The sequence below is a fragment of the Bacillus rossius genome, chromosome 1 (assembly GCF_032445375.1).
Source record: "Bacillus rossius redtenbacheri isolate Brsri chromosome 1, Brsri_v3, whole genome shotgun sequence".
NCBI lineage: Eukaryota > Metazoa > Arthropoda > Insecta > Phasmatodea > Bacillidae > Bacillus > Bacillus rossius.
Window position 1 is genome coordinate 208,848,922 of NC_086330.1, and position 27,650 is coordinate 208,876,571.

The following is a 27,650-nucleotide window of genomic DNA, read 5'->3' on the forward strand; positions in this document are numbered from 1 at the left end:
TGGTTTTATGCACCTACGTTAATTTGTGGTGCTACCTTTTTTGGTTGGTTGGTTGGGTTGGAAGTGGCGGTGTTTTGCATCCTCGTTGTTTGCGATGCTACTTTTTTGGTTGGTTGGTTGGGTTGGAAGTGGTGGTGTCTTGCATCCTCGTTGATTGCGATGCTATGTTTTTTGGTTGGTTGGTTGGGATGGAAGTGGTGGTGTCTTGCACCTACGTTAATTTGTGGTGCTACATTTTTTGGTTGGATGGTTGGGATGGAAGTGGTGGTGTCTTGCATCCTCGTTGTTTGTGGTGCTACGTTTTTTGGTTGGTTGGTTGGGATGGAAGTGGTGTTGTCTTGCATCCCTGTTGTTTGTGATGCTACATTTTTTGGTTGGTTGGTTGGGATGGAAGTGGCGGTGTTTTGCATCCTCGTTGTTTGCGATGCTACTTTTTTGGTTGGTTGGTTGGGTTGGAAGTGGTGGTGTCTTGCATCCTCGTTGATTGCGATGCTATGTTTTTTGGTTGGTTGGTTGGGATGGAAGTGGTGTTGTCTTGCATCCTCGTTGTTTGTGATGCTACGTTTTTTGGTTGGTTGGTTGGGATGGAAGTGGTGGTTTTATGCATCCTCGTTGTTTTTGATGCTACTTTATTGGTTGGATTGTTGGGATGGAAGTGGTGGTTTTATGCATCCTCTTTGTTTGCGATGCTACTTTTTTGGTTGGTTGGTTGGGATGGAAGTGGTGGGTCTTGCATCCTCGTTGATTGCGATGCTACTCTCTTGGTTGGATGGTTGGGTTGGAAGTGGTGGTTTTATGCAACTACGTTAATTTGTGGTGCTACTTTATTGGTTGGATGGTTGGGATGAAAGTGGTGGTTTTATGCATCATCGTTGTTTGTGATGCTATGTTTTTTGTATGGTTGGTTGGGATGGAAGTGGTGGTTTTATGCACCTACGTTAATTTGTGGTGCTGCGCTTTTGGTTGGTTGGTTGGGTTGGAAGTGGTGGTTTTATGCATCATCGTTGTTTGTGATGCTACGTTTTTTTGGTTGGTTGGTTGGGTTGGAAGTGGTGGTTTTATGCATCCTCTTTGTTTGTGATGCTATGTTTTTTGGTTGGTTGGTTGGGTTGGAAGTGGTGGTTTTATTCATCATCGTTGTTTGTGATGCTATGTTTTTTGGTTGGTTGGATGGGTTGGAAGTGTCGGTGTCTTGCACCTACGTTAATTTGTGGTGCTACGTTTTTTGGTAAGTTGGTTGGGATATAAGTGTTGGTGTTTTGCATCCTCGTTGTTTGTGATGCTACTTTTTTAGTTGGATGGTTGGTGGTTGGTTTGTTTTGGTTTTATGCACCTACGTAGTTTTTGGTGTAAAACATATATTTTTTTACACTGCTGTGTTTTTACACCGATGAGTTTTAAGTGTTTATATGCGATTTTATGCGTCGATGGGCTCCTTAAATCGATGGTTTCATGTCGATGGTGTCAACGATGGACGGTTACGTCGCTGGGTTCCTCAGTCGATGACATGCAAGATTTCGGCGTTGTGTGACACCGCTGGACTGTTACGCCGCTGGGTTCCTCAGTAGATGACATGCAAGATTTCGGCGTTGTGTGACACCGCTGGACTGTTACGCCGCTGGGTTCCACAGTCGTTGACTTGCAAAATTTCGGCGTTGATACGTCGTTGTGACTGGACAATTTCAGCGTTTGTATGTGACATTGTTAAATTTAAGCACTTGCTTTTTGTCAATATGGTAGATCTTTCTGGTAGGCTTGCATCGTTGTAATGGGCCACGGCTAAATAGAGACATTGTTCATAAGTACTTGACTACATATGTGATGTATATTGCATATGGAGGCAAGGGACTTGTGCGTGACCAGCCTGTTTAGCGGTGACGGTCTCCAGCCTGTTCCGAACACAGAGAGCTGCGATGCAAGCTTTTTGTTTGAGTGACTAATATTCTATTTAAGTATTTAGCAGGTGAGCAGTTGCTACGATGGAGAGAGATATTCGAAGTGAGGAGGAGAGGGAGCCGGTGAGATGGAGAGAGGGAGCGGCGGCGGGACGAGCGTGGCCTGCTGACAGAAAGATCTGCGAATCTACACTCTCACACATGAAATTAAAAAAAAATGTATATATATTATCGACAATATATATGTAACTATAACAATTTTTTAACTTTGTGTTTTATTTCTATAGTACTAATACCTTGGTTTTCGTGATTAGAAAAATTTTATAATGTATGATTGAGAACATACATTGCAGCAAAAAAAGTAAAACGAGTATTATTTTTTTCTGCATACTTAAGTTTTTTGTTGAAAGTTGGAATTAAGAGTCTTTACATTACAAAAAACCATATTAAAGGTTAAAAAAAGAATAAAATAAATACAATGGTAATCATTTTTTATTTACAAATAAAATTCGTCAATTCTACACACAGAACAGACATTTACATAGGAAACATTTTCAAATATCAGAAATATATATTTAATCTTCACTGTAGTAATAAGGATGTTCATAGAGCCACAGCTTCAGTAACTGGCTATTACAATGTGCACAGTGGAAACCATTATAAAATTAATCGCACTTTTCAATTTGGTTTCCTTACATCTTTAACAGTTTGTTGAAGCCAGGACAGTTGCCTTGTTTACGTAGATCGATTACTTTGCCACTGCACAAATCACTCACAATACGTTTCTGTTCATTACCACGAACGTAAACAACGTAGTCTTCCGGCTCAACGAGGTTCGACAGCACAGACGCAAGTTGGTCACAGTCCACATCACCGTCATTCCACGAGAGCCCGTTCACTTCATAGGTTAGTCGACGGTTCTCGAGTTGAGAGGATCTGTCCAATTCCGACCAGTCGCAAGGAGGTTTAAAGATGTATTCATAAGTCCTGGTTTCTTCACCTCCAATGATAGACATCACTGACAGTTGCTTCACTACGGGTCCCTTTTGGGACGTAAGACACTGGACGTTGACAAGAAAGAGTGTCATATTGTCATTACTCACAGTTACAATACGACGAGGCTGGAGTGGCACCTAGATGGTGACTGCGGCACGGCGCTCAGGATCTAGGCTGCTGCTGCTGCCGCTGCCTGCACGCATCTCGCCGCTTCTTACACCATGACTTCATGTGCGGTGTGTCGGGGACGCTGGAGCTTCCTCTGTCGCACTCGGTGCACGGCGAACAATCTTGAATGTCTGGGTCTTGCTGCAGGTACACCGGCAGGAACTTGTAGACGTATCTTGAGGGGCGTAGACCAGGAGAAACTCTTTAGGTAAGTACGGCAACTCCGTCTCCTTATCCAGTGCCTCAAGCGTGCGCGCTTTACCGTATGCTAAGATGGCTGCCAAAATCTTTGCTCCGCTGGCGCCACAAGCAAACATTACCACCTCCATAGACTTTTGGTGCGCGCGAGGAACTGCAGGTAACTGAAGGCTTCTCGGGTCCGACAATGGCTGTATTTATACTCTACACAAATTAGGGGTGGAGGAGGGTAGGGGTGGGAGAGAGATGGAGGGAGGGGTGGGAGAACAGCAGCAGTAGTGTTGGTGGCTGGTTTTTTTACGATAAAAAAAATTGGTGGGTGGGGGGGGGGGAAAGATATATGTGCTATGAAAAAAAAAGTGGTGGGGGTAAGTCAGTCTGCCTGCAGCCACCATTGAGGAAGGAGCCTGTCGCCATTTTTTTTTACCTCGTCGGGGTCGAACCGAGGACTCTGAACTCCGTGTCTAAAAAGTACGTTTTTTATAAATATTTTATTAAATTTATAATTTTTAATTTTTTTTATAATTTTTAAAAAAAAATGCATTAAAATCGGATAATAAATAAAAAAGTTAAAGATGGCGGCCGTAACGGAAATTGCAACGGTGACGTCATAATTCAAAATGGCGGAAAGTTCGAGAAAACAAAATGACGTCATCCAAAATGGCGGATCCAAGATGGCGGATCCAAAATGGCCGCCGGGGTCAAGGTAAAGGCCAAAGGTCAAGGTCAAGGTCATCCAAGATGGCCGCCGTGACGTCACAATCCAAGATGGCGGACACCGACACCACATCCTGAATCCTGCCGCAGGAGCCCCATTCATATACTACTTATTATATATTCAAAAAAAGAATGCATGCCATCACACGGAAAACATGTCGCGGATATTCGGGTAAAATGACATACTGTGTAATTTTACCCTCATGTGTGGTATGTCATTTTACCCAATTTGCACGAATAGTTTAACCTCTAATTTTAACCCATCCAGATGTAACTTAATCTTCTTAATATATATAAATCTCGTGTCACAATGTTTGTCCTCAATGGACTCCTAAACCACTTAACCGATTATAATAAAATTCGCACACCATGTGCAGTTCGATCCAACTTGAGAGATAGGATAGTTTTTATTTCGATTAATGGTCTTAATCTGATAATTTTAGAGTTTTCTAATGTGATGTATGTATGAGTTGGCAGAAAATCACCACGGCAACGGCTGTAGCATTGTTGATGCTTCATTCGTCTCCATGGCAACGACTATTTCATTGTTAGTGTAGTCCTCATCACTCATTAAATACAGACCACCAATTTTTAGATATATACAGGTAAATAACTATACACTGGTAGAACAAAGTCGGTCGGGATTTGAAAGTGATATAAATTATTCAAATTAAGAAGACAATTACTAACTACATCTGATTTCTAAAAAGGTCCAGTGAACTCTTTACCAAGTCAACCGATTTCGATGAAAATTGGCATTTATGTGTAATTGTTTCCAACTTGAGAGATAGGGTAGTTTTTATTTCGATTAATAGTCTTAATAATTTATAATTAATAATAAACTGATTATCAATGTTGATTGGTGTTTAAGCCCGGGAAACAGTGGGTACTTCGTTTCCATGACAACGTTGCGTGCTTGAGAGTCGGGAAACCATCGGTGCTATTCGTTTTTTCTTCGGTACATTACAAAGCATTGTATTAAGTTTTTGTCAAAATTAATTAATTTTCATATTATTTCATTTATTATAACTGTAAATAGGAGATTTGGTCTCATTTCCCCCCCCCCCCCCCCCCCCACCCATAAATACAACCGTGCAAAGCCGGGCCGGGCAGCTAGTGAAAATATATTTATTTTAATAAATAGCCAAAATACCCACTAACATATGAAAAAAAATACTGTATTCAAAATATATATTACAAATAATTTTAATTCAAACACCCACACAATGCAAATATTTATTTCAGGGACTTTATATTATTTTATCCGTTCTCACACAGCTACGCATCCACCAAAACCGACGCCATTTGCAGAACACCACTACTGCCAACCTTGCTTGTGCGCAGAAAGCCAAAACACCTGGTGTGTCATTTTATCCTAGTATGTCATTTTAGGTCGGTCTCCCGAAATCAAAACTGAATAAAAGTTGGTTTTTCGCCATACATCCCGGAATAGAAGAAGAAAAATCAATCGACCTTTGCTCAAACATCAAAATTGTGACACACATTGAAACTAATCGAAACAATGTGACTACATACATAGTCAAACTCCACTACGCACATTGACGCACACAAGGGCTGTATTTTTAAGACTTTAAACTTATACTAATATTTGTGGTTAAATTGTAATTTGTTTCTCAATATAACCTTCAGTCAATTGCTAATGCTGTTACTCAACTCAGTCATTTATTTCCAAAAGAGCTGTAAAGTGCAGTATTTTAATACTGACCTCGCATAAACACTCATATTTTAGTCCTTTTATTCCTGATAACGGTTTTACGAGAAATGGTTTTACGATAGTTATTTACGAAGTTACCCTAAATCCTACCAAGCTACGAAAATTATTTCTTTGTGATGTGGCAGGTGACACCTTTGGACGTATAACAAGTGCACCGAATATGGCCTAGCTAAGGTTTGGTTGTGCCTACACACAAAACCAATGACTAAATAGGTGAATATTTTATGTGTGCTGTAGAGAAGTATATTGTGTACTCAAAAATTGTTATAAGATGTGTTTTGCAATGTGTATATTTTTTAATAATTCCATTTTGTGCGAATCTGTATTGTGGACATAATATGGCCTAGTGCTCCTTATATGGCCTATTAGACACACAATCGTGATTTAAGCAGATAAAATATTATTAAAGTTTTACTTAGCTGTGAAAAATATTATTCACTTAAATAAATATAAAATGGATTGAAACATTTCAATTTTATATATTGGAAAATTGCCTCTAGTGATGTTAAATGTTATTTCTATAATTTTTACTTAAATTTAATAAAAATTTCAACCATAATAACAGATAAAATTAATTATTTTTGTAGCCTACACAAATTTTCTTGCTTCAAAATATTGTCGCGTATTCCCCTTCCTTGGTCGGTCACAGTGGTTATGGGGTGGCCAATTGTACAAGCCCCACGATAATGGGTGCCACTGTCGCGATTCTCGGATACTGTCGCGGGGTTTTGCGGTGTAGATATTGTGAAAGTCTACACTGCCAATAATTATTACCATAAAATATAAATATTCTCAGGGTTTTGTCGCCTATTCTCTCCGCAGTATATCTCAGGAACGCTGCTGCTGGAGTGACTATCCAGACTGCTAATCCAGCTAGCACGTCACTGCATTATATTACTGTCAAGAGAGTAATTATTAAAAAGAAATTTGGTAGTGTTGTGTGACGAGTGAAAATTAGCATTACCTATGACCAGGTCTGTTTTAGACGTAATTGACATTTACCATAAATAAAATAGGAATAGCTGGAACACATGCGATTTTAATGTGTTCTTAGATATTGACATGAAGTAACTGTCAACATGCAATTCAGTAATCATTTACAGTGTATGTTAGCATTTTTGTCAGACCTATGTGTCAGTAAGTAAATGTAAATGAGGTTACAGGAACACATCGACTACCATGCGTGGTCTAGCTAGAAGCTGTCGGAGGCTTGAGGCTCTATTCCTAGGACCTCCAGGTGGTCTACCGCGATGCTGGAACACTGGATGCTGGAAGCTGAAATTGGCGAGCTACCGAAGATCTGATATCGCTGGATGTCTGGCAGAAGAATCGGCTTCCCTCTCGTCCTAAAAAGTCGGTTTTAATTTGGATCGGTCTCACCAAACGTCGTGGCCGATCGTAGCTGGCGCTGACATCAGTCGTCCGGAACCACTACGGGGACGAACGGGACCAACGCGGAAGTTGGCACTAGATGTCGCCGATACTCCCTATCTGAGACTTATTCAGTCTAGAACTATTCTCGCAAATCATAGTTTGGAGAATTCTGTATAGCACATGACCGCGGATGACGCAAGTCTTCAATTACTCGGGCGGCAACCAAGGCTTTGGTTCGCCCCAGCCCGAGAAACGTCTTCCCGCTGCAAGATGGCGATGGCATCTCTCTCTTCTTCCTTCTCAGTATTTATTTTTCGTCCCTAGCAACCAAGGAGCTATAGGTAAATCAGCAAACCAAATTATCTGCATAGTGAAATAAAACTTGGACATTAGCGTGTAAGAGTGCTGAACTAAGGCAAATGAATAAAGTTTCCAAAGAATAGTGCTTAGAGGACCCTGAATTTAAAAAGTGTGTTGTCTCTGGCAATTAGATGTGTTATATATGTTAAACTTTGGTTGTCCTCTTTACAATAAAATAATTACATACATATGATCGGCTCATGAAATATACAATTAATGTTACAATAATAATCAAAATAATAATAATAATATGACTGTAAACAGTTGGACTGGTTACAATATGTAGAAATATAGGTATCTATTTCTTTACTTTAAATTTAAAAAAATTCTAAATGCATGGTTCAAGAATAGTATACAGGAATAGGTAATGACATTAGTGATTGTCACAAATTGTTTAACATGAATTGTCAACAACTGCTATAAAAACAAATTAACTGGCAAACCATTGATTAATTTAAAATATAAGTGTTCATGACATTATTATGGATGTTTAAAATTAAGTCTAATTTTATTTTTCACAATATGGACAAATAAACTCATCAGTGTCATCAGCCGTAAGTCATACACATTCTTCATGGAGATATTTCTCACAAAGCTTACATTTTTGCATGTCAATAACTCTCTCTTCTTTGCACAAAGCACAGTACCATGACTCTTGTATTTGGTCGGCGACAGATGTTGAAGCTTTGGGCAATCTGTCTGTGCGTCTTCCAGCATCAAGCTTTCGCCCACCTGGCCTTGAGACATTTGCCTTCGTGAGAGAAGTTTTCCTTTTTGCACCAGGAGCTTCCTTTGACTGCTCTGTACTTGGTCTTGAAAATAGAGATTTTTCAGGCGAATGGCCTTGCAGTTTAGAGATGATTTCCTCTTTGCTGCTCTTGAAATTTCTTTTTGAGGTGTTGGCAAGAAAGTTTTGAATGAATCACTTGTGCTGTTAACAGAGCTGCCTTCGGTGTTATGTCTCCTCAGTACTTCCTGGACCAATTCCTCTTCTTCATCACATGGTAAAAAAGGTACTTCCTGGACCAATTCCTCTTCCTCATTACATGGTAAAATAGGCACTCCTGAACACTCAGGTCGCTGGTTGGAGTTTTCTCGCTGTAACTCTACATGTGCTGGCCCACTATTAAGAAGGCTAGTTTTTTCAGTGAAGGAGCTGGGTGCATATGCTTCATCAGGCAGAATGTCAGGATTAAATGGGTAAATCCGTGTAGCTCTGAAGCCTGACTTAATGTTGGACGGATTCATGCATTTTTCCTACACTCCAGTGAACAATGATCCAAAGAGATGTTTTGTAATTGTCCTGTCACCATGATTACTCCAGTATAACAACACAGCTTCATTCCAATAGTGCTCAAAAGCTCTGAACACCGACTTATCCAGAGGCTGGAGTTCATGTGTCGTATATGCTGGAAGGCAGAAAAGAGTTATTTGGTACTGATCAGCCACATAAACAATTTCATAATCAAGATGGCTTTTAGCACCATCGAATATAATGATGCATGGCCCTGGTGTTTTAAATCTACTGAAATGATGTATCCAGCTTACAAATGCCTTCGTTGTCATACTACCTCGTGGTGTCATCTGGCAGACAGAGCTGGGAGGTAAATTATCTACATATTCTGGCTTCATATGGACACCTTTGAACAGTACCATGGGGGGCACAGCTGAGCCCAATGCATTGCCACAAGCAACAATGGAAACACTTTCTCCATGCTCTTTATCAACAATGTGTACCCGTTTACTTCCTGTTTTGGCATACACGAAGGTTGTTTGTGCAGACATAACCTACACCCCTTTTCGTCGACGTTATATATACTCTCAGGTATCCCCATTAGATTTTTAGAGATTAATAGTTCTTTCAGTTTCTTGTAATAGTCTGACACAATAAACTTGTTGACCTTTTGTGCTCTTGCTGGGTTGAGGTTTTGAGCCATACGTTTAGCAATATTTTTATTTCTTTCCAGAAACCCCTTGAGCCATTTCCGTCCAGCAAGGCATTTTTGAATAGAAAACATATTCTTGATATTGTTGGTTATACAGTATCGGTAAACACAAAGTCTGCTAGCTGTTGCTGTTAAAGGATATCCAGTGTTTGCCAATTTTATTATACGTTCACACAAATCCTGCTCTTGATCATGGGTAAGAATGCTTCTTCTTCCAAGTTTTGATTTAAATGTTTTACCTTCATCGATATATCGGCGTAAAGTCCGATGTGGAACAGCAAATCTTTCTGATGCGACATATGTTCATAGTGTGTTCGACTTGGCCGCTTCAACAGCATGTTGCAAGTCTTTCTTTGTCCACTGAGCACGTTTAAGACGAGGACCCATCGCCTAAAACATAGAAAAATTCATACAATTAATATATTGTAAAAAATCGAAACACAGATTTTATATTCCTAATATGGCCTACATTACCCTAATATGGCCTACACGGGCCATATTAGGACACTTTACATTTAATTAAATAACCACATTGAAGTTATGTTTTTAGTAAAATGAAAGCAAATTTCATTATACCATCTTAAAGAGTATAAAATTCTTAAGATTTTAAAGTAAAGTTAAATATTGTATGACTTACGTGTAAGAAACAATTTATTCTTTCATTACGTCAACTTCTAAAAACACAATAAGAAAGTCCTGTAGCGAGTCATTGTGCCCGTGGCGATTTCTCTTGCCGTTAGTTGGCAGCATTCGATACTATCTGCTCTACAGTGGTGCTACCTGCTGGATTTTTCTGAACTAAGTATTTTTTCTGTAAATAGGCCATATTAGGGAAACAGGCCATATTAGGTGCACTTACCTTATTATTAATTTAGTTTTGTTATAGATGAATTAATTTCAACTGACTAAGATATGTTCAAAAGGAATATAGCAATCACCTAATTTTGTTATTTTTAAAAAAATTATTTGAATATTTATGTAATTTGTTACGTACGCTGGGCTGCAGGAAAACACTCAAAAATGAATAATTAAATTAAGGCCTTGGATGCGTCAGCCCAGAAAACAAAACAACAACAACAATAATAACAGAGGTGCCCAGACATCGTTCAAAATTTTTTTATTTATAACCTCCTATAGGAACTCTAGGAGGCTATGCGGATCGATGATGAATAATAATGAAATAACAAGACTGTTGGATTCATTTATATAACTGCAATTTTATTAAAATAATTTTCTTAGTTTTTTTTGCTGTATCTTTTAATTACACATGTATTAAAATATATTACTCACTAAAAGGAGGGCAACAAAATACATATAAAAGTAAAACAATCATACCTCTTGAACTTAACACTGGTTTTAAGTGAGCTCGCAGGCTCAAAATAAAGAAACAATTACATTATGTTTTTAATTTTCTTTTCAGCTGAAATTTAATTATATCCTGTGTCCTGGCACCGGAGGTTTCTGTAGATTAAAGTCCAGAAGGAATCATTTTGTGTACAAAGTTGTATCTCGACCGGAGAGGGGAGAAAACTTCTGACTGCATGAGCCCAATCACGGACTGCTAATTTGACAGTGAAGTTCCATTTTAATTTGGAGTCTTGAAGCTAATCTTGCAGCTAAACTTGCAGCTAGCCTTTGGAGCTAAATTTTGGAGTTAAACTTGGAGCTAAACTTGGAGATAAAATTCGAAGCTGAACTTGGAGCTAATTTTGGAGATAAACTTGGAGATAAACTTCGAGCTGAAATTGGAGATAATTTTGGAATCTGAACTTGGACCCCGCCTGCAACCAAAGTCCCAAATTACTTAGACTGGTTAACAGGCGGCTAAGCCTGGGCAAGACTATGACCAGGGAAAGGCAAAAAAAGGGGGGGGGGAGGGATGACGACCACTTACCCAAAACAGTGGGGTGAAGTCATGTAGGCTGGCTCCAGGGGCAGAGAAGGCAGCTCCCGGCACGGAAGTTCGCGGTAGTCATGATTAGAGATAATGAAATATATTTAGATTAGCAAAAAACTATTGCGGGCAGCAAAATTTAAAAATAAGAAAATTGAGGCCTCTATGCCTTGACGTTGGCGACTACATGACATAGTGTCGAGTCTTGGTCGAACAACAGAGATTGACTCTCGCGGATCGTGACGCGTGGTCCGCACAGACCAGATTCTGCCCGCCGAATCTTCGAAAAATGGCGTCGGGGTGCCTAATTAAAGGAGGTATCTGCCCCCATCCAAAGAATGGGGGGAGGGGTGGTGATTGCCCGAAGGTGTCCGGAAATGCCCTAAGGGGCGAAGCAGACTGCAAAACGCTCGCCGCGCTCTCACGCGAGTCGCAGGAAAACTAAGATCGCAATCGCACTGCGACTGCTGCCAAGGTCGATTATGACAAGCAGTCTCTTATGGGAGAGATGAGTAGTGCGCTCTGGCGGCCAAGATGAGAACCTGCCTGGAGGGTCACAGAACCGTCCGCTAGAGTGCACTGAAGGCACTCGCCACCGGTAGACAGAGCGAGGTTAGGGATTTTTCCTGCCACTAGACTTCGCTGAGGGCTCTTTTTGACAAGGGCGAAAGTCCTTGAAGAGGCAATGTCCCCGCCTGGGTTCACTGGGGGTCGATGCTCCGAGTGCAAGTTCTCGTGAAGCCACATGTGGGTGATGAGGGGAGGGGGGTTTAAATTTGCTAAGTCGCCTGGGAAAGGCGTCATGTGGATCGTCCCGAGGCGTCGCCGAGAGCTGTTACATAGTCTAGTACATGCTGGCAAAACCCTTACCTATGCTTGCCTCCGAGATATGAAAGTTGCTAGCAGTGCGCTTGGGGTAGCGTTCGCTAGCACGAAAAGTCATTCTGTTACAGTGAGAAAACGTGATGCGAACCGCAGCCGAGATGCAGCGATAGCCAATCGTCAGCAAACAGTATCTAATTGAAACCTGCGAACAAGCGCAGGTGCACTGGGTTGCACAAGATTACGTCGGAGTGTACGGTAATGGAAACAAAATTAAATTAAATTAAAAATGCAAATTTATGATTTGGTTTCCTTCTTTTAAAAAAAAAAAATTAAAATCGTACATTTGTGCCTGAAAGTGGCACTGAAACGGCACAAATTAAATCCTTTTATGCATTCAATTTGGTTCATGTAAATTGTTTGACGAAATAAAAAGAGGGTCTCTGATCGGAGGCATTTCCGGTGGTAGTAAGGATATGCATGTTACACGTCTTCACCACCGGAAGCGCGTCGTGTGGCAGCTGTGGGAATTGTATGTTGCACGTGTTCACCACTGGAAGCACGTCGCGTGGCAGCTGTGGGGATCTGCATGTTGCACGTCTTCACCACCGGAAGCACATCGCGTGGCAGCTGTGGGGATCTGTATGTTGCACGTATTCACCACCGGAAGCACCTCGCGTGGCAGCTGTGGGGATCTGTATGTTGCATGCATTCACTACTGGAAGCACGTCGCATGGCAGCAGTGGTGATCTGTATGTTGCATGCATTCACCACTGGAAGCACGTCGAATGGCAGCAGTGGTGATCTGTATGTGGCATGCATTCACCACCGGAAGCATGTCACGTGGCAGCTGTGGGGATCTGAATGTTGCATGCATTCACCACTGGAAGCACGTCGAATGGCAGCAGTGGTGATCTGTATGTGGCATGCATTCACCACCGGAAGCACGTCGCATGGCATCTATGGGGATCTTCATGTTGTACGTCTCCACCACCGGAAGCACATCGCGTGACAGCTGTGGGGATCTGCATGTTGCACGTCTTCACCACTGGAAGCACATCGCGTCGCAGCTGTGGGGATCTGTATGTTACACGTATTCACCACCGGAAGCACGTCGCGTGGCAGCTGTGGGGATCTGTATGTTGCATGCATTCACCACCGGAAGCACATCGCGTGACAGCTGTGGGGATCTGCGTGTTGCACGTCTTCACCACCGGAAGCACATCGCATGACAGCTATGGGGATCTGTATGTTGCACGTATTCACCACCGGAAGCATGTCGCGTGGCAGCTGTGGGGATCTGTATGTTGCATGCATTCACCACTGGAAGCACGTCGAATGGCAGCAGTGGTGATCTGTATGTGGCATGCATTCACCACCGGAAGCACGTCGCATGGCATCTATGGGGATCTCCATGTTGCACGTCTTCACCACCGGAAGCACATCGCGTGGCAGCTTTGGGGATCTGCATTTTGCACCTCTTCACCACCGGAATCACGTCGCGTGGCGCAGTGGGGATCTGCATGTTGCACGTCTTCACCACGCGTGCGCATCGTGCGCAGACCGACGAGAGTTTCTGCTTCCCCAAGGGCTTTATTCTTGATGCTGTCGGAGAAATTATTCTAAAGGTTTGACTTCAATGCGGCAGAAATTTGGTAAATCTTATTCTTGAACAGCCACTAGTGGAATTAGTTAGCTGAATGCCATCACTAACTGTTGGTATTATTCCGCCAACTCCTTTCCTGACGGAATCGCAATTCTGCTAGAAATATGTTTTTTTTTCTTTTAAACTTTATCTGTTGAAAATTTAGACTACGTTTGGATTTGAAATATTATATAATCGTGTGGATGTCTGGTACAATTAGGTTAGGTGTATTTAAATATTGTTAAATATTAGTGATGTTGAGATATTATTAGGTTAGCTAGATTTAAAACAACCAATATCTGATGCACCTCGTTATAGTATATGATAAATATTCAGATATAAACACAAAATAATATTGTAGGTAGATCTTTAGCCAAAATGTAGATTATATTGACAAAAATTTACTATACTTTTAAGTGATAGAAATAGTTATTTATACTCATATGCGATGGGATAAAGAATATGTAAAATTTACTGCATTTAAAAAACTGCAACACGTGTGAAATGTCAACCTTTAAAATTCTTGTGTCTTGAGAAATAGCTTGTAATTGAATTCGAATTTAAAGATTATGGATATAACATTTGTTTCTGTGATTGGCAATGTCAAACAGATACTAAAATATTAACATAAGTTATATTTACAATTTTTAGTTTCATAATATTTTACCCACTGTGTATAAAAAAAGTAATACATGTCGATGATAAATAATAAATATGTATTTGATAATAGTGTTTTGTGATAAGTACTATTACATCGTTTCCATATAATGTATTTCCTTTTTTACATAAAATATTGCTCAAATGTTTCATGTTGGCTTATATATAAGCCATGAACACTTATTCGTAAAAAATGCCTATTTCAGGATTTAAATGCACTCGAAATGGTAGTGCGACTTCTGCGACCGAATTTCAAAATGCTATTACTCTTGTTTGACGATAAACTTATCTAAACCTTGTCTATACCTGCTTTTACATAGAGGCCAGTCCTTGAATATAACTAAGATTCCGTGCTCATTTTTCCAACACAAGGAGCACATGACTTTGACATCCTAGAAAGTCATGTCAGTATTTACATGATCGTTATAAGCGTGGCGTAAATTAAGTTTATCCATGCAACAAATTTTAATGATATTCGCATTGTGCCATCGGAGACGTTTTGGTATACAACTGTACTTATGACACAGGTAAATGCAGTCTTCTTTGGCGTGCGTACCATTGTAAGAGTACTCTTGTATAGTTCCTTGCTTCAAACACATTACATCATCGAACCCAAACACATAAATAGCTTTTGTTTCTCTTGGAGACACCACATCTGCGTTATTATTAAATGGGAAATACTCCAAGCCATCAACCGACTGTAGAATCGTAGCTAGCCGCTGGTACTTTGGCTGTACCAGAAAATTAAAATAGAGGTATATATTTAAGAACCTATGACCATTTGGTTCTTCCAGCAAAAGCAGTTGAACGAACATTATCCCACATTCCAGCGAGCCCGACAATATGCATCGCACGGTATAACGAAATTACGAGCTGTGCCATGATTCGCGTGCACTAGCTTCTTCATCTAGTATAATGCGCACGGACAATCACAATTCTTGCTTGAGGACTTGCATTGTACTGGTGAATTTGTATAAAAGTAAACATACTTATAATTTCAGCTCAGTTATGCCCTATGACTAGAAGAGGAAAAAACGAAAAACACATCGGTGCAGGACTTAGAAACTCGCTGATAAACAATCTGCCTCTCGAGGTACACATTCCCAGTTTCAGGTTCTTAGGTCCAGGAACGAAACTAGCCCATCGACTAACTCGCACTGACGTGGACATTAATTCTCTTGACGATAAGTGCAAGCAACTCGATATTGCCTTTCAATTCAGCGAGTATCTGGAATAAAGGTAACGAGCTGATGAGGTATTGGCACTGGAAGCCGAAGATATAAGTAAATCACCAGACACTATACTAAAAGAAACAATCGCGGCGTGGGTATTGTCTAAAATCATTTAGGCCAAGACTAAAATTAAGAGCGGAACCTCGTTGAACCAGCTCCTACAAGTAAAAGATTTTAAGGCTTCCATGAGCTTCATAGGAAAGTGTCTACAGGTGAAGTACTTTCACGAGAACCTTCAACCGCGTGTAACACAATCCTTAAAAATTAATAAAATAATATTAGCTGAGTTAACCGTGTTCAAAATAGTAATCCAATTAATAATTGCCAAGGATAGATGCAAAGGTTAAAACAGCAAGTATTTAAATTAACTCATTTCGTTTTAATCGTGGGAAAAAGCCTCATGTAAATCCTCATACAATTACACCAACCTTTTACATAGAAATTAATACTGTTTAGTTGGCAAAGGGATACAAAGACAATTATATAAAATTAAGTAATTATCCCATAGAACAAGCACACTAGTACAATTGTCACGGCAAAATACGTGAACGTATTTTCAATATTACAAATGCTTTAGTATTTACTTTAGATAGATAGTATTGGATAGTATTGGATAATAAAGAATAATTTCTCGTTAAATTAACGTCAAAAAGTGACAACCCTCAATCATCACAGCGACCGAGAATGATGTTAGCACAGACAAATGCCTCATTAGACATTACAAGACCCGTAAATGTTAATGCAGGCGACCGCGGCCTAACCTACACTAGGCAGTTTGAAACTTAATTGAAATGCATGACATCAAGAGAAAACCCACAAAATGTATCAATTTAAAACTATGCGATTACATACATTACGTAAAAGCGAAAGACAAGCCCTAGACACGAGTAACGACATGACGGGGAGAAACGTCAGACAAAATACAAGTAGCAATGCAAGCAATTAATAAAAAAAACGAAAAGGGTAAAAATTCCAAATGGAATTTCAAAGGCGACGGCCGAATAAACAATTTAGAATGCCTTAAGAGTTTAGCTATTACCACTTACATGACAGTAAGGGTCACCACCTTACAAACCCTTACATGAATTCTCCCAGCTGTCACACTCTCTACATTTAACTATCTGACCTACATACTGAATTCAGTGCGATACCAGCACCGACTGGCTATCACAACCTATCTACATGAGTTGCTAACGAACAAGAAGAGCCTTCAAGGCAATACACGCAGTTTTAAGTAAAACAGAAGGCGCCACGCGCATGCGCGGACACCTCAAGACTGGAAGTCAAGCTCAGCACTAGACGCAGGGAGGGGGAAAACGAGGAAGGGAAGGAGCGCCAAAGCCCGCCGCGCGGCGCGAAGTTCAAACACAGTGCACCGACCACTTCAACTCCCCCACCCTTGACAGAGCTCAAACCACGAGCCTCGCCAACCAAGTCTCAAGGACACGAGCTGACACTGCAAGTCTGGTCACAACACTCTTGAAGTAAAGAAGCTCAAATGTCAAGTTAACACATTTCTATGTGTATACAATAACAAAAAGTGTATCTAAATGACGATTTCTTGAAGCGAATTCATGACTGCCATAATTTTCCACAGTAAAGACACATATTATGGATTCTTCAGCGTTTCCACTGGAATAAAGACTCTTCAGCGCTGAAGAGATAGTATAGACAACGGGACGTCCCTAATAAGTTCAATTTCGAGCAGCATCCCATTCATTCCAGAGTAGCAGGAACAGCATGCCTTCAGCCAGCGCGATACCAGGGCGAGAATGGCAGGCGTCCCCACTGCCTGCCCCCGCACAGCGCCTGGCAGGCAGGGCCATCCGAAGCAGCCGCTGCAGAAGAGTCAGTCTCCGCACGCGTCACGGCCCCTCACGGGCAGGAGACGGCGGCGACCGCTGACGACAGTAAATACATGCCACCGCTCCTCATCGGTGACGTGACGGCGACCAACGTCCTAGCAAGCAAGTGACCTCGCAGACACGACGAACCCGGCGGGCGGCTGCGCTCACAGTATCTCGGGCAGGGCGAGGAGCGTCGGGTGCGCTGCGGCGCGAAGTCCTCTTCTGGGCATGGCGGGATTTCCGGTGGGAGAAAAGGGGAAAAAAAAGAGAGGGGAGAGAAACACGAACACCCAAACAACAACAAACAACTATTGTCAAAGAGAGAGAAACAAGAACTTATTGGTGAAATTTCTTTAATTGACCCACATGGGCCTTTTTATATTTTCTAGTACCAGAAGGGTTACGCAATAGGACTGTGTTGTCTCCTAAAAATGTATCAATGACAAACGGTCCAACAAAAGCAGAAATTAATTTTGAATTAATATTATCAGCCAGTTTTGGCAATTTAAAATTCTTTAAGAGAACCATGTCATTAACAGCAAAACCATGCGGTCTCCGCATAGCGTTATAAGAGGTGGCTACAGCCTCGCGGGCCCTCTTAGGATTGCAACTCACGTTGTCAAGCATGGCCTCCAGGGAATCACTGTCAGAGGCGAGTTCCAGAGGCGGCAGTCCCCAGGAGTTAAGCAAGGGATGGGCCAACTCACGGCCCAGAAAGGGGATGGAAGGGGGAAACCCTGTCGCCATATGGACAGCAGAATTAAACGCCATGTTGATGAATTCAAGGTCACTGTCCCACAATGACTGATCATCCCTGTAATAAGCAGTAAGAGTGGCTTTAAGCTACTTGTTTACACGTTCAGACTGATTGCCCTGGGGGCAATAGGGACTACTGTAAATGGGTTTAATCGCCCATTCAAAACACATATCCTTAAATAATACAGACTGCAAGTAACGGGCATTATCACAGGTTATCATAGCAGGAGCACCAAAATATTTCCACATTTGCTCTCTTAAGGCTTTAAAATTACTAGTCGCCTTCATATTTTTTTAAGGGGAGTAGCAACACGAATTTGGAAAAAATGTCCAGAATAACTAGAATGCAGATATTTCTCTTTTTGGAGTGTGTAAAGGGGCCAAAAATATCCATATACAGAACGTGCCACGGAGCAATGGCGGGATCCGCGCAATACAGGCCAACCTTGGCACATTGCGGGGGTTTAGAAACCTGACAGTCAACACACGACCTCACGTGGTGACATACGTCTGCTCGTAGTTCGGGCCATGCCAGATGCGCGCTGATGCGGCGGAACGTTTTTTCTATACCCAAGTGAGCACCCAACAAGGAGTCGTGAAAATACTTAAGAACCATCGGACAAAGAGAGGCAGGGACCACAGCCTTCCTCTGCTTGCCAGACTTCCCTGTGTAATAAATTACACCTTGTTCCTTTACGTAGGGCGTAACAGTGCCATTATGCAAATCCCTGTGTATGTGAACGCACTGCAGGTCATCCTTCTGAAAATCACAGATACTAAGGAAAGACTCCGGGAAATCCTTGCACACCGCGGCACTAATTGGCTCAGAAAAGGATACTGGCAAAGCACTGGTGTCAAACTCCTCAGCGGTAAACATCCGTGACAACGTGTCCACGACCACATTGTCACTACCCTTAAGATGGTGTAGCTTAAAGTTAAAACGGGACAGCCGTAACACCCAGTGCCCTAGTTTTACTAGCTGGTTAGGGTGGTTAAATAACCAGCTAAGCGCCTGATTGTCTATGTAAAGGTCAAATTCCTGACAGTCCAGGTACGAGGCGAACTTCTCAACGCCGAACAAGCATGCATACACGCCGAGACGCCTTTCTCCGTCTGTCAACGATCTGCTAGCATAAGCTATGGGACGTAATCTTTCATTTTCAAGATGACCCAGGACGGCTCCTAGAGCAATGCTAGACGCATCGACCTGAAGTGCGAGCCTACGCTGAAAATCCGGAAGGATCAAAACGGGGGGGGGGGGGGGGGAAGACTAGGACCTTAAGATTATCAAAGGCTTTCTGTTGTGCATCACCCCATTCAAAGGTTATGTTTTTATTACGCAGCTTATTCAACGGACCACAGACCACAGCATAGTCCGGTATAAAGCGTGCATAGTAACCTGTCATGCCTAGGAATCTCTGAATTCCCTTGATGTTTTTAGGGGGCGGAAAATTAACTATGGGTAAAACCTTATCAGGATTCATAATGAGCTTTCCCTTAGAAATGATGTAACCAAGGAACTTAACATGGTCCTGGGCCAAACGAAGTTTGTCAGGATTAAAGGTTAAACTAGCCGCTCGAAGACGATCAAACACCTGTGTTAGATGTTGTTTGTGCTCTTCTAAGCTAGCGCTATAAACAATAATATCATCAATATAGTTAAAGGCAAATGTATACTTAAAATCAGAAAGAATATGGTCCAGCACGCGGCTCATGGCCTGACTACCAAATGAAACTCCCATGGGCACCCTATTGAACTGAAATTGTCCCCAAGGGGTAGAAAATGCGGTGTATTTACGACAATCAGGATGCAAGAGATTTTGATGGAAACTGGCGTTTAAATCGATGACGGAAAAAATGGCCTCCTCTCCTAGGTGTTGTAGAGCGCTCTCTACCATCAGTAATTCATAAGAGTCCTGAATGACCTTATCATTTAAAGATTTGAAGTTGTTAACCAAACGAAATTCTCCAGCCTCCTTTTTAGGAACTAGAAAGGTGGGCGAGCTAAAATCAGAAATGGAAGGGGCAATGACCCCAGCTTCCATGAGGTGATCAACAATAACCTTCATTTTTTGTAGTTAAGGGGGTGATACTCTGTGGCCTTTGGCCTTAACAGGCGTGCGATCCTTTAAATGAAACTTGTAGGGCAATACATCACACCTACCTATACGACTGTTTATTACATCAGGATAACGACTGAAGACGTCCGAAATCAGAGAGTCTCTGAAGGCTAAGTCATTCATGTCGGGACAAGACATGACTTCAGGGGTGGCATCCTGCGGGATTAATTTAATTTTTAATGAAGGGCGAAAACCAAAAACGAGATACTAATTAGCCACGTCAATCAAGCAACGAGTTTTCCCCAGAAAATCCAGACCAAGGATAAGTGGATGACACAAACCAGGAATAACATAAAAATGCCAGTTCCAGGAAATTCCGGAAATTTTAATGTGAAGCTCAATTGTCGTGTTAGCACGTACTACTTCTCCATTAGCTACACAAATAATTACGTCAGGGCACGTAGTCACACGGCTCTGCAATTCAGGATGTTTATTACGTAAGGAATCAAAAAAATCAGCACTCAACAAGGAACGAATGACTCCGGAATCCACTAAAGCCGGAAAAATGTCATTAAATAAATAAACATGAACAAAGTTTTAAAATTTATGAAAGGCGGATTTTCTCTGACGACGATCGCGGCGACCGCTCATACGCCCGATCAGGGCCCGTTTCCCGGACACTGATCCCTATAGTGCCCTGCGCGGTTGCACCTAAAGCATTTGCGTAAATCGCGGCTCATGGCGGGCTGCGTGCACTCAGACACCGCGTAACCGAACTTTCCGCAGTTGGCACACCTGGACCGGCCGGCCTAAGGCCGGGCGCATTAGTGGGAGGGGGGCGCCTGTTGGTGGCGCGGCCGGCCCCGACAAGGGGATCGGTTACACTAACTGCACAATCGACGAGCTGCGGCGCGCGAGTAGCACGAGCGGACTGAGAATAAACATTCACAGAATGCTGAAATTCAAAGTTTTTGGGCTTAGAAAACTGCGATGTAGATGAAATGGGGAATTCCTCCTTATATTTTCTAACTGCGAGCAAGCGATTCTCCACTTCAGAGCTCCACTTGCGTAAGGCATTCAAGGTTGTTGGAGGACTAAGCATGGCGCTATGTTGAAGCACAAGCGGAGAGACATTCCCTAATATAGTTTGTACTAACTCAGTTTCCGAGAGGTCTAAATTAAGAACGGCCCCATAATTGGCCACGGAATTAATAAACTGAAGAGTGGGCTCATTAGGCAATTGAAACCTAAACACTAAGTCCCGTTCACAGCTCTCAAGCACTCGTGGAGGACAGGCGAATTGCAAACTGAGCTCTTGAACTGAGCAAAAGAAAGATTCTGAGTAATTACGTCAGTAAGTAATTGCAAAAATGCGGCTCCACAGAGACTCAGTACGGCCTTTAATAACTCTGCCTCACTGACTAATTTCAGCCCTTCAAGACGTGAAGCCACACTTAAAAAATCCAAAACAGCTCGTGGCTCGCAGCTATCAAGCCGAGGGAGAAGTTTGAGATTGGAAAAAAATATTTTTGAATTATATTTTGAGTTCAAGGCGGGGCCAGAAGGGGGTGGGAACTGCCGAGACGGTACCTCCTCCGCCGATTCCAAGGAGTAACGAACATGCTGGACGAGTAGGCTCATCAGAACAGCAACGGTAGCGCCCTCCTCGAAGGGAACACCCTCCTCGGAGAGGATTTGAACCAGCTCGTCACGGCGCAGACTATACACCCATCCCGTGACCGGTGACCCCATGGTGCATGCAAGACAAAAGAGAAAAACAAACACTTTAGCACTCAGCGCAACAGCAGAGTTGCGCAGTTGAAGGCTTCCATGAGCTTCATAGGAAAGTGTTAACAGGTGAAGTACTTTCACGAGAACCTTCAACCGCGTGTAACACAATCCTTAAAAATTAATAAAATAATATTAGCTGAGTAAACAGTGTTCAAAAGGGTAATCAAATTAATAATAGTCAAGGATAGATGCAAAGGTTAAATCAGCAAGTATCTAAATAAACTCATTTCGTTTTAATCGTGGGCAAAAGTCTCATGTAAATCCTCATACAATTACACCAACCTTTTACATAGAAATTAATACTGATTAATTGGCAAAGGGATACAAAGACAATTATATAAAATTAAGTAATTATCCCATAGAACAAGCACACTAGTACAATTGTCACGGCAAAATACGTGAACGTATTTTCAATATTACAAATGCTTTAGTATTTACTTTAGATAGATAGTATTGGATAGTATTGGATAATAAAGAATAATTTCTCGTTAAATTAACGTCAACAAGTGCAAAAGAGTGACAACCCTCAATCATCACAGCGACCGAGAATGACGTTAGCACAGACAAATGCCTCATTAGACATTACAGGCGACCGCGGCCTAACCTATACTAGGCAGTTTGAAACTTAATTTAAATGCATGCCATCAAGAGAAACCCCACAATATGTAACAATTTAACACTATGCGATTACATACATTACGTAAAAGCGAAAGACAAGCCCTAGACACGAGTAACGACATGACGGGGAGAAACGTCAGACAAAATACAAGTAGCAATGCAAGCAATTAATGAAAAAAACGAAAAGGGTAAAAATGCCAAATGGAATTTCAAAGGCGACGGCCGAATAAACAATTTAGAATGCCTTAAGAGTTTAGCTATTACCAGTTACATGACAGTAAGGGTCACCACCTTACAAACCCTTACATGAAGTCTCCCCGTTGTCACACTCTCTACATTTAACTATCTGACCTACATACTGAATTCAGTGCGATACCAGCACCGACTGGCTATCACAACCTATCTACATGAGTTGCTAACGAACAAGAAGAGCTTTCAAGGCAATACACGCAGTTTTAAGTAAAACAGAAGGCGCCACGCGCATGCGCGGACAACTCAAGAGGGGAAGTCAAGCAGAGCACTAGACACAGGGAGGGGGAAAACGAGGAAGGGAAGGAGCGCCAAAGTCCACCGCGCGGCGCGAATCTCAAACACAGCGCACCGACCACTTCAGATTATATCACCGAATATCAAATGCAAGACTGGTGCAGGTGCGCAAAAACCCAAGAAAATATACAGACTCTCAACAAGAAGATATTAGAGGATTTCTTCAATTTTTTTGCCTGTATTGGGTGCTCTCGGTGGCTTCATCGGTGCAAACGATCGAAATTGTGTAGGCAGTCATCACTTCAGCTTGCAACCTCACAAATAAGGTCAAAGAAAGAGAAAGAAACAAGTGAAAACATTTTTAGTTCTCTGCGAAATGTCCAATCACCAATATGGATTTAATTATGTATGCTAAACGGTGTCGTAGCCAGGATTTGTGTATGGGGGGTGTTAAGAAGCTAGCTCCCCCCCCTAATTAAAGAAGTAGGTGGGGGGTCCTCCCCCGGGAAAATTTGGATTTTAAGGTGTAAAATAGTGCAATTTTAGCAGTTTTCGTTTCTTAAATTTAAATATTGTAATGGTTTAAATTTTATTAATTTTAATATGAAATTTGTTTGAGTGATGAATAAGAAATTAATTAAATATTTGGTGCCAAGGGGGGGGGGTTGAACCCCTAACCATCCCCCCCCCTGGTTATGCCACTAATGCTCAATAACTAAAAATACCACATTTTCGATGAGTTTTTATGCTAGACACATTACCTAGCAAACCAAAGACTCTTGTATGTTTCATTATTAATTTAGATGTGTCTACTGGTCGTGGCACGCATTTGGTAGTGTACATATAGTCTGGAAAAATGGTCGAGTAGTAGGACACTTTTAGAAATGTACGATCTCTGCCAAACCAAACGGATGCTTAGCCAAATAAACTGCGGTCACTTGTGCCTTCGCTTTTAACTTAAAAATTTAGTACCTAGCAAAACTGTTTTTGCTTATAAAATAACTTTACTGATATGAAAACAAAAAGTCATGTCGATAACACTTAAATCGACAGGTCACGCATCGGAGCTGCGGACAGTTCATTTCCCGCCTCTGGGTTTGGTCGGTAAATTATGTATTGGACTGGCAGATTTTCAAACATATAATACTGTTACGATTTACCGCGGGTTCGTAAAGGATAGCCCAATTAAAGATTTACCCACCAATTTACCAATTTACCCACCATTCCCCTTCCCCACCATGTGAGAGACATGTATCGACATCTGGAACTAGCGGACCCATCTTTTGATACTCCAAGAGCAATTTATATCCTTCTTGGTGCTGAAATTTATCCAGACGTGTTTGATGGTGGGCGGTACCAGCCTTCGAAGGGAGTTCCCGTAGCATTGCACAGTATATTTGTTTGGGTTATTATGGGTAAGGTGACTCAGGTTGCAGATACTTCCAGTAGTGGTGTTGTCTCAATGTATGTGTCATCGGATACAGCCCTAACAGATATCATCCACAAGTTCTGGGAGACCGAGGAGTTACCATCTATCCAGCATTCCAGCCTAGAAGACACGAAATGCAAGAATCATTTTGTTGAAACTCACTCACGAAACCCAGAAGGAAGATTTGTACTGAGACTACAATTTAAGGAGAGAAACCCAGATATAGGAGATATACGTAGTCATGCAGTTAAGAGGTTATGTCAGTTGGAATCCAGACAACATAACCAACCGGAAGCCTATACCAAATATTGTAAGTTCCTCCATGAATATGAGCAACTGGGGCACATGCATTTTCTAGATAATGCAACTGGTCAGGAACATCGTTTCTACATCCCTCATCACTATGTGTGCAAGGAATCCAGCTCAACAACAAGGTTACGACTGTTGTTTGATGCCTCATCTCGCTCCACCTCAGGGAAGTCATTCAATGATGTTTTGATGACTGGACCCAAGCTTCAAATTGACATTGTGGATATAATAACTTACTTCCATCTTCACTGTGTGGTATTAACTACAGACATCTGCAAAATGTATTGTCAGGTTCACGTGCATCCAGACGATGCACCATACCAGGTAATTCTGTGGAGGGAGAACCCTGACTAAGCAATACGTGAATTCCAACTTTACACTGTCACTTACGGAGTCTCAGCTGCTTCATTTATGGCGATGAGAGACTTAAAGCAACTTGCAATGGAAGAGGGACCTCGGTATCCGATGGCAGCAAGTGTTGTGATGGATGACATGTTCGTAGATGATATTGTGACTGATGCAGCATCAGTCACGGAAGCTCTCGCGTTACAGCAAGAATTAATAAATCTCCTGAAACAAGGTGGTTTCGAACCAAGAAAATGGTCGAGTAATAGTAAGGCAGTTTTGGATGCAGTTCCAGATCACCGGGAGAGTCCATTTAGTTTTCATGGTAGCAATGAAGTTATTAAGGTACTTGGTCTTCAGTGGGATTGGAAGGCAGACGTTTTCTCATACCATGTTCAGCATGCTAGTGCAACAGTCACCAAGAGAACCATCTTTTCAGAAATTGTTAGGTTATATGATCCGCTAGAGTGGATTACTCAAGTCATCATTCGAGCCAAAATCTTTCTTACTGGGAGTTTCTTGGGACAAAACCCCACCACTAGACTTAGTTGCCGATTGGTAGGTTTTCATTGGCCAGTTGGATGTCCTAAGCAAGATGTCCGTACCTCATCTTGTTTCTGCACCACAGTCTGAATAACAGCTCCATGGTTTTATGATGCATCCAATGAGGGTTATGCAGCTGTTGTGTATTTGCGGACTACTAGCCAAGGTGAAACAAAATCACATTTGCTTCTCGCCAAGTCACGTGTTCCACCACTGAAGACCGTCACACTTCCGCGACTTGAATTACAGGCTGTGCTCTTGCTTATCAAATTGACTGAATCACTGATCACAACACTGTCCGAGCGAATCCATATTAGTTCCATTTATGCAAGGTGTGACTCGACCATAGTGCTTGCTTGGATTAAGATTCCGCCACATCGGCTGAAAACATTCGTGGCGAACAGAGTTTCTCGTATTCAGGAGAGCAAGGTTCCGGTCCACTGGAGACATGTTTCCTCTGCTGAAAATGCTGCAGACTGTGCATCAAGAGGACTCTCACCCAAGTAGCTTCTAACACACCCACTTTGTTGGACTGGGCCAGGTTGGTTGACAGCAGAGATGGATTTATGGCCCAGTCAAGGATATACCAGTTCAGAGGGAGGTAAAGAGGAGTTGAAGGCAATCACGCTAGTCTCATTGGTTGGTCAGTGTATACCTAACATTCTTAACATCCTTGGTAGGTTTTCGTCCTGGTCACGACTGCAAAGAGTACTTGCGTACATGTTGAGATTTGCATTAAATTTAAAGGTTTCAAGGGAGTTGTGACATACAGGTCCTCTCACTGTAGCATACATTGACGCTGCCAAGAAGGTGTGTTTGAAGCAGCTTCAGCAAGAGAATTTCAAATTAGAGTTTGATTGTTTGGCTGCAGCTCGCGAATGTTCTTATGGAATTAAAAGACTACATCCATTCATTGACGCTGATGGGATCATTTGTGTAGGTGGATGCCTGCAGAATTCACATGTAGCCTATGGAATGAAACATCAAGTCCTGCTTCCCAAAAGGAGTTTTGTGACAGAAATGATTATTGACTACTATCATGTCTTACACCTTCATGCTGGCCCCAGTGCCACACATGCTGCAATTCGGTGTACATACTGGATTGTGGCAGGTAGAGGAGCTGTCAAGTCTAGGATACACACCTGTGTAAAATGTTACAGATTCAGAGCCACCAATGTGCAGCCATCCATGGGAAATCTTCCACCAAGTCCAGTGCAACAAACAAGACCATTTATGAATGTGGGTGTTGACTATGGGGGCCCTTTCCAAATCAGGCTTTCGAATGGTCGAAACAGTCGTTCACCCAAGGGCTACCTGTGTTTATTTATATGCTTAGCAACTAAGGCAGTACACTTGGAAGTTGTTTCATCATTGAGTACCACTGCCTACTTAAATGCTTTTTTCAGATTCACAGCTAGGCGTGGACTCTGTAAGGCTGTTTTTTCAGACTGTGGAACAAACTTCATAGGGGCACGTCGCTACTTCAATGACCATCAAAGGTACCTGAGGAACACCTCTAACTGGCATTGTATGGCAGATACTCATGTTTGAAGAGCTATCGACTTTGTTCACTCAAATTGAAGCTGTCTTTTAATTCACGTCCCCTCTGTGCTATTTCATCAGACCCAAATGACGTGGAGGCCCTTACGCCAGCACATTTCCTTGTTGGCACTTCTCTGACATCTCCTATAGCTGGAGACATTATGGAAATTTAGACCAACAGATTAGACAGATGACAGCTAGTACAGAGTGCATCACAGCACTTCTGGCAGCGGTGGCACAAGGAATATTATGCACACTGTACAACCACGTGGCAAGTGGACCAAA

General features: G+C 41.9%; 1 protein-coding gene across 1 annotated transcript in view; it reads left to right on the forward strand.

Moving 5' to 3' along the window:
• LOC134527261 (mpv17-like protein) overlaps positions 1-27,650 on the forward strand; it is a 520,718-nt gene that overhangs the window by 401,923 nt on the left and 91,145 nt on the right. The gene's annotated exons all lie outside the window — the stretch shown is intronic.